The sequence below is a fragment of the Puma concolor genome, chromosome A2 (genome assembly GCF_028749965.1).
Source record: "Puma concolor isolate L17-30 chromosome A2, mPumCon1.1.hap2, whole genome shotgun sequence".
Lineage (NCBI taxonomy): Eukaryota > Metazoa > Chordata > Mammalia > Carnivora > Felidae > Puma > Puma concolor.
The window spans coordinates 160,306,170-160,313,928 of NC_141668.1; the positions used below are offsets into that span (position 1 = coordinate 160,306,170).

At 53.6% G+C, this 7,759-nt stretch overlaps 1 protein-coding gene across 1 annotated transcript in view; it reads right to left on the reverse strand.

Moving 5' to 3' along the window:
* Positions 1 to 5,840, reverse strand: part of CYP4F22 (cytochrome P450 family 4 subfamily F member 22) — a 28,373-nt gene extending 22,533 nt beyond the window's left edge. Inside the window, exons 1-2 of the mRNA XM_086698791.1 lie at positions 5,726 to 5,840; positions 4,321 to 4,469 (exon numbers count right to left, since the gene is read on the reverse strand). The gene's annotated coding sequence lies outside the window, so the exon portion shown is untranslated. The remainder of the gene's footprint in view (positions 1 to 4,320; positions 4,470 to 5,725) is intronic.
* Between the last annotated feature and the right edge of the window lie 1,919 nt (positions 5,841 to 7,759).

Sequence of the window (7,759 nt, forward strand, 5' to 3'; positions counted from 1 at the left end):
GTTCGTGGTAATTCGTCACAGCAGCCACAGGAAACAAATACACGGAGTAAGAGGGTGCAGACCGATCCCTCCAGATGAGGTGGCCTGTGTGTGTCTCTTGGGGGAAGGCTCTCTGGGCAGACAGCTGAGTGAAGAACGGGGCTTTCTCATTAAGTGCACATCTGCACACACACGCACGTAGCTGGGGTCTTTTTAATACATATATATATATTTTTTTTTTTTTTTGAGAGAGAGAGAGAGAGAGAAAAAGCGAGAGCGGGGAAGGGGCAGAGATAGAGAATCCCAAGCAGGCTCCGTGCTGTCAGCGCAGAGCCTGATGTGGGGCTCAAACCCACAAGCCGTGAGATCAGAACCTGAGCCGAAATCAAGAGTTGGACGCTTAACCGACTGAGTCACCCAGGTGCCCCTAAGGTTTTTTTTTTTTTTTAATGTTTACTTATTTTTGAGAGAGAAAGAGAGAGAGGGACAGAGCGTGAGCAGGGGAGGGGCAGAGAGAGAAGGAGACACAGAATCGGAAACAGGCTCCAGGCTCCGAGCCATCAGCCCAGAGCCCGACGCGGGGCTCGAACTCACGGACTGTGAGATCATGACCTGAGCTGAATTAGGACGCTTAACCGACTGCGCCACCCAGGCGCCCCTCTCAGCCATTTCTTTCATCTTCCCAGGAGCCCTTCGAGGCAGCTGGGGTTCTTCTAAGTAGAGTCACAGCAAGAACCCCCACCCCCACCCAGAACAATCCCACTGATAACCTGACAAAGGAAATGTCTTCCTGAAATACTGAAATGGGGAGGAACTGAAACAAGAGAAAGCACCAGCCCTCAAAGAGGAGACCCTGCCCCAGGAAGGCAGGTGAACAGGAGGCAGGGAGCTCTGAACCGCCGTGCCCACCCCCCTATGTGGGACGTGGGCTGAGGCTTTTCCCAGGACCGGCTGCTCCAAGCAGAAAGAGCACACGCTGGATCCCCAGCTGGCTGTCACCCTGGGAGCCTCAGTCTTCTCATCTATGAAATGGGAACAATATCAAGAAGTCCATCTGATGCTTCTGGGAGGAGCTCAATAAATAGTGCCTTGGGGAAGTTAAATCCTCTGCTTTCTGCAGCTGGGTTCCACTCGCCCACCCCTAGCAAGAGCACTCCTGCCAGCACCCCCCCCCCCGGAAAGAAAGTGCTGCAAAAACCTTTCAGGCAGTGCAGCCGCTTTGAGAAATAGCTTCGCAGTTCCTCAAAAAGCTAAACATAGAATTTTCATGTGACCTGGAAATTCCACTCCTAGGTATATAGTCAATAGAATGCAGGGGCGCCTGGGTGGCTCAGTCGGTTGAGCGTCCGACTCTTGATTTCGGCTCAGGTCACGATGCCAGGCATGGGATCGAGCCCTGCATCGGACTCCATGCTGGCTGTGGAGCCTGCTTAAGATTCTCATTCTTTCTCCCTCTGGTCCTCCACCACTCTCTCTCTCTCTCTCACATAAAATAAAATTAAAATTAAAACTAAAGAATGTAAAACATCCTCAGATACTTGTATATGAATATGAATAGCAGCACTATTCAGAATAGCCCAAAGGTGGAAACAATCCAAATGTCCATCAATGAATGAATGGATAAGTATCCTGTGATATATTCGTGTGATGGAATATTACTTGGTCATGAAAAGGGGCCCCTGGGTGGCTCAGTCAATTAAGCGTCTGACTTCGGCTCAGGTCATGATCTCCCAGTCTGTGAGTTCGAGCCCTGCGTCGGGCTCTTGTGCTGACAGCTCAGAGCCTGGAGCCTGCTTCGGGTTCTGTGTGTCCCTCTCTCCCTGCCCCTCCCCCACTTGTGCTCTGTCTCTCTCTGTCTCTCAAAAATGAATAAATGTAAAAAAAAAAATTTTAACAAAGATGCCACTCAAATGAAAAAATAAGCCTGGGGGCGCCTGGGTGGCTCAGTCGCTTGAGTGTCTGACATCTGCCCAGGTCATGATCTCACGGTTCATGGGTTCGAGCCCCGCGTCGGGCTCTGTGCTGACAGCTCAGAGCCTGGAGCTTGCTTCGGATTCTGTGTCTCCCTCTCTCTCTCTGCCCCTCCCCTGCTCATGCTCTGTCTCTCTGTCTCAAAAATAAATTAAACAAATTTTTTTTAATTTTAATAAAAAAATAAATATAAAAATGAATCAGTTGACTGTACAACCCAAAGAATGAACGCTAATGTAAACTATTAACTTTGGTTAAGTATAATGTGTCTACATTGGCTCATCAGTTGTAAGAAACATATCATCCTAACAGAAGATGACGGAAGATGTTAATAATAGGGGAAAGTGTGGGGAGTTGATGGATGTTTTGGAACTCTATACTTCCTGCATAGTTTTTCTGTAAACCTGAAACTGCTCTAAAATATAAATTCTGTTTAAAAGTTAATTATTTGAGGGACACCTGGGTGGCTCAGTCAGTTAAGCATCCAACTTCAGCTCAGGTCATGATCTCACAGTTGGTGAGTTCACGCCCGGCGTTGGGCTCTGTGCTGACAGCTCGGAGCCTGGAGCCTGCTTCGGATTCTGGGTCTCCCTCTCTCTCTGCCCCTCCCCTGCTCATGCACATGCTCTCATTCTCTCTCTCTCTCTCTCTCCCCCTCTCCCTCTCTCTCTCAAATATAAATAAACATTAAAAAATAAAGAATAAAATAAAATAAAGTTTTAATTGTGGGGTGCCTGGGTGGCTCAGTCAGTTGGGTGTCCGACGGCTTTGGCTTAGGTCATGATCTCATGGTTTGTCTGTTGACAGCTCAGAGACTGGAGCCTAATTCAGATTCTGTGTCTCCTTCTCTCTGCCCCTCCCCTGCTCGTGTTCTCTCTCTCTCTCTCTCAAAAAAATAATAATAAACATTTAAAACAATTTTTTTAATAAATAAAAAAGTTAATTGTTTGAGGGTTGCCTGGCCAGCTCAGTGGGTAGAACATGCGACTCTTGATCTCAGGGTTGTGAGTTTGAGCCCCACGTTGGGTGTAGAGATTACCTAAAAAGATAAAAAAAATCTTTTTAAAAAAGTTAATTATTTGAAATTAATGAAAAATGAATTAAGATGCTTTAATTGGGGAGAAGGTGTTCTGGGGGTTCAGACAGTCGTTTCCTTTCGTGCTTGAGTGCTGGTGACATGTGCGGGTTCAATTCGCAAACACTCCTGAACTGCCCAGTTGTAGAATGTGCACTTCCCTATACCCCCTGTATTACACTTCAACTTAAAAAAATTAAAAATAAAATGAAAATTTGTTTCCCGATTGCATCGTCTTTTAAAATGTGCATCTTTGGGGCGCCTGGGTGGCTCAGTTGGCTAAACACCCAACTTTGCTCAGGTCATGATCTCATGGTTCGTGGGTTCGAGCCCCGCGTCGGGCTCTGTGCTGACAGCTCAGAGCCTAGAGCCTGCTTCCGATTCTATGTCTCCCTCTATCTCTGCCCCTCCCCCACTCACTCTCTCTTTCTCTCTCTCTCTCAAAAATAAGTATTAAAAAAAAAATTTCAAATGTGCGTCTTTGACTCAAACCAGCCTGGGTCCCAGTCGCGGCCCTGTGCCTCCCCTGAGTCAGCAGCCTTGAGTAGTCTAGTCCCCACCCCCAGCTTCCATGTGCCAATCTGTGAAATGGGTTAACAATAGCAGGAGCCACCCCTTAAAGGTTGCTTGGGACACTTCAGTGAGATGAGGTCTGGTAGGCGGTATGCAAGATTTTAGCCATTATTCCTGCTTTTATTATTTACTAGTTTATTGGAGCGAGATAAACGCAAAGCTGACACTCTCAGGATGCTGTGAGAGGCTGGCAAACTTCAGAGCATCAGACACCAGGCAAGGGCACCCAGCAGCCCCACCCCAGCAGAGGTGGCCCCGCCTGTCCTGCTGGGGCTGGCATTATCTGAAAACGGAGGAGCCAGCGACTGGTTCCGTGGCCCACGCCCAAGGAGCGCTGGTTTGTCAGGTTAGCCCGGCCGCCAGTCAGGGACTTGTCATACAAGGTGTGTGGGCTCCTGAGAAGGAATGCAGGACACGACCATGCCCCCCCACACACACACACCCCGGACACACACACCACCAGAAATCACACATGTTGCCTCTCCTTGAACTGCAGGTCCTGGGTCCCACCTGTCATCCAAGCACCCAGCACTGGCTCCACTGCCCCACATCCTAGCCCTGCCCTTCGCTCACTCTGGAAGCCCGTAGTCAAAACAGCCTGCCTCCTCTCCCTGCTCATGCCAACCAAACACCCTCTCTATGCCAAAGAGCTGCCTGACCCCAGAGACTCCTATTCTCCCAAAGTGCCAGATCCTAGAAGTCTGAGCTGAGAGGGGGCTTACCCCAGATTTCTGGGGTTCGGAGAAGGGGCTGCAGGAGCAGTTCTGAGGGCAGAGCCAAGCTGGCAAATCGAGGTGGGAAGGAGGGCCTCACCGCAGCTGTGGGCACACTGTAGGCTGTCGCCCACAGCTTCCTCGGCCCAAAGGAGATCCTGACAGAAAAAGAAGTTTACAAACCACCAGTCATTTAGACCATCCCAGAACTGCAATTGCCTCTGCCCACCATCTCAGCACTTGGACACGAGCCTCGGAAAGGATTCCATAAAGCTCCACCTCAGAGCTGTGTGACCTCAGGTGAATGTCTGCACCTGTCTGAGCCTCAATTTCCTCATGTGTAAGACAGGAACTGTATTACCCACTTCACAGGGCTTTGATAACAATGCCACATTTTTAATGTGCTCAGCTCAGGGCTTGGGACACCGCAAGCCCCAGATCAAAGGTGCCTCTCCTTGCTGTTGGGGCTGGCACCATATTCGTTAGTGTTTGCCCAGTCATCTGGGATTTGGAGAATGGGGTCCAAGGCTTGCAGGGAGGCGGGAGGGGGTCGCCTTCTCCGTCTGCGGAGTCATCCAAGCCCCTCTGTGGATACCAACCCAGGTCACCACTGGACACCAGTCCAGGGCTAATGTTACCGCTCAGAAACCCAAGCTGGGCTATACAGAGAGGCCGGGGCCATTGGAAAGGGCACAGGATGTTGGGGTCACACAGGGCCGGTTTGTTCAAATCCCAGCTCCCCCACTGTCTCCCGGCCTCCCTCCCACCTCCAGCCTGAGACTCCCCAGTTGGCAGGTCTCAGCCGCCTCCCGTGGTCCAAGCGGGGACGGCCAGCCCCTTGGACACCAGGGAGCATACATCCCTCCCGCATCCAACAAACGTCAGCTGGTACCAACCGCAGGAGCTCACACAACCCTCACAGCCAACTCTGGGGGCCCAGGAGGGCATCTCCTCTTTTCAGGCTCTGCGCCTGCCATGGGTGGGGAGAGGGACGGTGAAGGCAGCCGGATCACTGGCGTAAAGTCCCTGAGGGAGACGCTGTGGAGTGACTCCGGTCCTCCCTGCGGCACAGGGCAGGGCCTGGATCCGCCCGAGAGGTCCTGATGGGGAGGGGGCTCTTCCTGAGGTCCCTTCCCATCACGGAAACCCGGGAAGAAGGATGTACCCAGGACTCCGAGGGGCGCGCTCAAAACAACTGCGCCCAAAAGCGGCGGCCGTCGGGGACACGCCCACGTCCCCCCATCCGGAGCCTCTGGGACCCGCCGCCGCCGCCGCCTGGGTCGTGGGGATTCCCGGGGCGGGCTGCGCGCAGCCCCTCGCGTCCCCGCTGCCAGCACCCGCGCCTGCCGGGCGCCTCGGGTTACAGCGCAGCGCCCCGGCCGCGCTCGGGTTACCGCCCCCCGCGCGCACTCACCTCGCGGGTCTCGGCCTCGGCCTCTCGATCCGGGATCCAGATCCGCCCGCACCGCAACCTCGGTTCTGACCGCGCCGTCCGGCGGCCGGGCCCTTTAACCCCGCCTGGCCGCGCCGCGAGGCCCGCCCCCGGCCCGCCCCCGGCCTCGCCAGCCTCTGGGCGGGGACCGAGGCTAGGCCCCCAGAGACGGAGAGAACCAGAGACAGAGTCGTGGATGCGTGGAGAGCGACGGAAAGGGAAAGACGCAGAGCCGGGGATGGAGAGACCGACAGGTGGAGAGATGGAGAAAAAGACGCAGAGACAGCGAAAGAGACATTGGAGACACAAAGACTTGAACACCCAGCATCCCCAAACCACCACACTCCCTGCCCCTCTGCCCATGCCTGGCTCCACTTAGTGCCCAGATCCCCCCTCAGGCCCGCTCCTTAACACCCTCCTCTTGCACCAGCACCCTCAAAGCCCACACGTCAGGACCTGCTCCCACGCTTGGACAGGGGTCCCTAAGCCAGCAACCCTGACGCCCCACGCGGCCCCAGGAATCCTCAGGCTCCATCGGCCCTGGGGAGCCAGCCGTTCTGCTCCCTCTGGATTCAACCCACCCTCCTGGGGCTGTACTGGCAGCTGCAGCCTCTCTTCCTCCAGGAAGACCTCCAGCCTCAACAAGCCACACCAGACTCTGGTCCTGCTCCTCTCACCCCCACCCACCCACCGTCAGCCAACTCGACCATCCCACTAAGATGTTGTCCTTGGCCAGTTTATCTGCTCCAGATAGATCCAGACAGGGTCAGTCCCGCCCCGGATTTGGAAGAGATACCCGTGTCTGGGTCAGTGGGTGGGTGGGTGACTGATCTGGGCAAGTGGGCAGACAGATGGGAGGAATCACAGCTGGCCGTTGGCTCTCCACTGCCTCCACAGGGCCAAAAGGCATTGTGCATACTGGACACCCAGGTAATATCTGTCAAAGAAAAAATTTAAAAAAGCCACAGGAGATTAGAGAGATCAAAGCCTCCGACCTTAATTGCAGGCTCATCTGGGGAAACTAAGGCAGATGCTGGCAGCTGGAGGAGAGGCACGACTGGCTGGGTTCAGGCAGGAGCCAGGCCAGACACTGAGAAGCCTGAAGCTGTAAGGAGACATCGCCCTCCTCTCAGTGAGTTCCAAAGCTAAAACCACAGCGAACCATAAGGAAACTGAAGAAAGGGCAAGGAAGTTCAGACTGTTTTCCCCAGGATGACCATTCCAAAGCCTTTCGATCTGTCAGAAATAAATTCTTGATCCTGTTACAGACAACGGGTGATCCCCTCCTGGCTTTGGGGGCCAACCAGGTGGGAAGTCTGGTCATGGGGCTGGTTAGCCTGGGGGATGGGAGCCAGGGGGTGGAGCAGGCCTGGAGCTGTGCTGGACTCTCAGAGGACGGGGCCAGGGGTCACAGCCACAGTCAAAGCCACATAACACTATGGGCAGAGATGGACTCTGGAGGCAGAGGGTTCGGGTGGCTTTATCGGTTACTCACTGTGTACCCACCTCAGAAGACTGCTGTAATGTTTTAGGATAACAGTTGTCACCCAAGGCAATCCTGTCCCTCAAGAGACAATCTGACAATGTCTGAAGACACTTTGGCCATCACAGCTGGATGCTGGGGTACCGCTGGCCTCTAGTGGGTAGAGGCCAGGAATGCTGATAAACACCTTACAATGCGCACACAGGATGGCCCCTCGCCAAAGAGAATGATCTTGGGGCACCTGGGTGGCTCAGTCGGGTGAGCATCTGACTCTCGATCTCAGCTCAGGTATTGGCCTCAGGATCGTGAGTTCAAGCCCCGTGTCAGACTGTACTGGGTATGAAGCCTATTTAAAAACAGAGAGAGAGAGAGAGAGACAGAATGATCCAGCCCTAATGTCAATAGTGGTGAGGTTGAGAAACCCTGCTTCAAGGTGTAGGGAGCACTTCTGAATTCTAGCACACAGTAAGTGCTAGGTAAGTGCTGACTGCCGTTATTAGCCACCATGGAGTTTCCAGCCTTCTTCCTCACCA